Source organism: Mus caroli, chromosome 7, assembly GCF_900094665.2.
Source record: "Mus caroli chromosome 7, CAROLI_EIJ_v1.1, whole genome shotgun sequence".
Classification (NCBI taxonomy): domain Eukaryota; kingdom Metazoa; phylum Chordata; class Mammalia; order Rodentia; family Muridae; genus Mus; species Mus caroli.
This window is the reverse complement of record NC_034576.1, coordinates 110,289,327-110,292,819: the sequence shown is the minus strand read 5'-3', so window position 1 is coordinate 110,292,819 and position 3,493 is coordinate 110,289,327.

The window sequence follows — 3,493 nt, the reverse complement described above, 5'->3', positions numbered from 1 at the left end:
AATTTCTTTTCTGGTCCAGTCTATTTGGAGTTCTGTAGGCTTCTTGTATGTTCATGGACATCTCTTTCTTTAGGTTTGGGAAGTTTTCTTCTATTATTTTGTTGAAGATATTTGCTGGCCCTTTAAGTTGAAAATCTTCATTCTCATCATCTCCTATTATCCATAGGTTTGGTCTTCTCATGATATCTTGGATTTCCTGGATGTTTTGAGTTAGGATCTTTTTGCATGTTGCATCTTCTTTAATTGTTATGCCCATGTTCTCTATTGGATTTTCTGTACCTGAGATTCTCTCTTCCATCTCTTGTATTCTGTTGCTGATGCTCTCATCTATGGTTCCCGATTTCTTTCCTAGGGTTTCTATCTCCAGAGTTATCTCACTTTGAGTTTTCTTTACTGTTTCTACTTCCCTTTTTAGATCTTGGATGATTTTGTTCAATTCCATCACCTGTTTGGTTGTGTTTTCCTGTAACCCTTTAAGGGATTTTTGTGTTTCCTCTTTAAGGACTTCCACCGGTTTAGCAGTGTTTTTCTGTGATTCTTTAAGGACTTCTACCTGTTTAGCAGTGTTCTGCTGTATTTGTTAAGTGAGTTATTAATGCCCTTCTTAAGGTTCTCTACCACCATCATGAGATATGATTTTGAATCTGAATCTTGCTTTTTGTATATGTTGGGGTATCCAGGACTGGCTGAGGTGGGAGTGCTGGGTTCTGATGATGGTGAGTGGTCTTGGTTTCTGTTGGTAAGATTCTTACGTTTTCCTTTCTCCATCTGGTAATCTCTGGTCTTAGTTGTTATAGTTGTCTCTGGCTAGAGCCTGTTCCTCCTGTGATTCTGTTAGCCTCTGTCCTGGGAGTCCAGGTCTGGCATTCAGACCTGCCTCCTGACTGAAGATAGAGTCCTGAAACAGGGTCTGTCCCAGAAGATGGGTTGCCTCTGCAATCTGAGCGCTCACCTGCACAGACTGGTCTCCGAGGGATCTAAGACACAAGATGGTTCCCTCACCTGTCTGGAAGTCAGAGTCCTCCCAGGTGGTCACCACTCCTCTGACGGGGAAGGTGCGCAGATGTCTGCAGCCCAACACTGGGCCTGTCCCAGAAGCTGTGTCACTTCTGCCTGCCCCAGAAGCTGAGTTGCTTCTGCAGCCTGCTCGCTCACACTCCACAGTCCGAGAGCTGATCTGCACAGTCTGGTCTCAGAGGGACCCGGGAGACAACATGGCTCCCTCACCTGCTCTGGGAGTCACAGCCCTCCTGGGCTGCCACCTCTCCTCTGGAGGGGAAGGTGCCCAGATGTCTGTAGCCCAAAACTGGGCCTGTCCCAGAAGCTGTGTCACTTCTGCCTATCCCAGAAGCTGTGTTGCTTCTGCAGTCCGCTCACTCACCCCAGGTGCTAGGGCTCTTAACTGCTGAGACATATTTCCAGCTCCAATCCATTTATAAATCACAACTTTTTTCAGTTCAAAGAATTCTTTGCTTATTTTTGGCAAAGTAACTCTTTTTGGATATGTGATGTGCAAATATTTTCAAGTTCCATGACTGTTGCTTCCTTCTCTTAAATATTTCTCTTTGCTCTGGGGAGGCTTTGATGGAAACTGATTTGGTTTTTGTTTTGTTATTTGTATCTTTAACTTTCGTGTGCAAGAAATAACTCCTCAGGCAAATATCATAGATTGGCTGCCCATGTATGATTCTAGAGTATTTATGGTTTCAGGTATGACATCAATCCTGTTGAGTTGATTTTTTTATATCGTATAAGGCTGAGGTTGGATTTCATCCTTTTACATTTAGCTATTTAGTTTTCTCAGCCATGTGTTAATGACAAACTCCATTATCTGCTGTGTGACAATGACACAGTCTTCAAAGATTATTCAGCATATAGGTGAGAGCTTATTCTTTTCATTATTATTATTCTCTTATATATACATCCTGAGTGAAGTTTCCCTCCCTCCACTTTCCCTAGGTTCTCCCCTCCCCTCTCTGTTCCCCTCCCCTCCCCTGCCCTCTCTTCTTTACCCCAGATCTACTGTCCCTTTACCAACCTTCAGAAAATATCAGCTTCCCAGTGACATCAACCAAACACTGCATACACAGCTAGAATAAGATCAGGCACATACCATCATATCAAGGCAGGACAAAGCAACCCAGTAAGGAGGAAAGGGTCCTACAAATAGGCAAAGGAGTCAGAGACAGCCCTTGCTCCCACCACCAGGTTTCCCCATAAGAACACCAACCTATTCAGCTATACCATATATGCAGAGGACCTATACCAGACCCTTACAGGCTCCCAAATCCCTTTTACGAGTAGCCTGGTGGAACATGGGGGTGAGAACAGGAGGGATCAGATGGGGGAAGAGATAAAATACTGGGAGAAAAGACTGGTATTGGGGGCATTTCAGTGGTGAGGTAGAAACCTAGTCCAAACTCAATGAAATCTGTAAAAGTAACCTTAGCAAAGATTCCTAATAATGGAACACACAGGGCCTGAACTATCTCCTAAAATTTATGAAATCAGGCAAGACCTCAAGTGGAGGGATTAGGACATCAACCCAGCCACAAAACATTTGACCTACAGTTTGTCTTGCCTGCACAGTTTTCTGGGACTGGAGCCAAGCATAATGGTCATCAAAGAAAGCAGAGAGTGGCTTCATCCACCAACTGATAGGAACAGATGCACAGTCTCAGAGACAAACCTATATACAGAGATCAGAAGTCCTGTGGATGATGGAGAGGAAGGATTGAGGAACCAGTGGGGATCAGGGACACGACATGAATCAACTGACAAGAGTTCATGGGGCTTGCAGAGATCTATATTCATTCTTTCCTGGGTCTCTGTATCTTCTTTAAACCAGCACCATATCGTTTAGGTCACTGTAGCCTTGGCACGTACTTTGGAAGGCTGGAGAGATGGCTCAGCCATTAAAAGCTATATTCATGAGCGATCTCTCAGCAAGGCAGCAAAATGGAGGAGGGATTCTTCTGTGGAACAAGTGCAGTGTAGGATAATCAGTACAGCGACAAACAGAAGAAACCCTTCAAGCAGCTGAAATTTGCAGAATGCCTAGAAATAAAAGGTGGACATGTGCAAAATAAGTTTGGAGGTTATTAAGCCTTGGATAACATAAAGCTATATTCACATTCAAAAATAAACATACTTTGAAAACAAGAATTGTGACATGTCAGCTATGTTGTTTCTCAATATAATTTTGAGGATTTTAAGGGTTTCTTGAGTGAATAGGAATTTTTGAGTTTGTATTTCTGTTTATATAAAGAATGTCACCTTCTGGTCAGCGCCAGCACCGCAGCACCTTGGGCGCAGAGTCTGTGGACACTCCCAAGGTCCCCAGAGGACTCTCCATGGATCTTAGGACCTCTGGTGAGTGGAACACAACTTCTGCTCCATTCCAATCTTCAACAAACCTAAAAGAAGACAGCCACAAGATCAGAATGCCAACTCTAACAACAAAAATAATAGGAAGCAACAATTACTTTTCCTT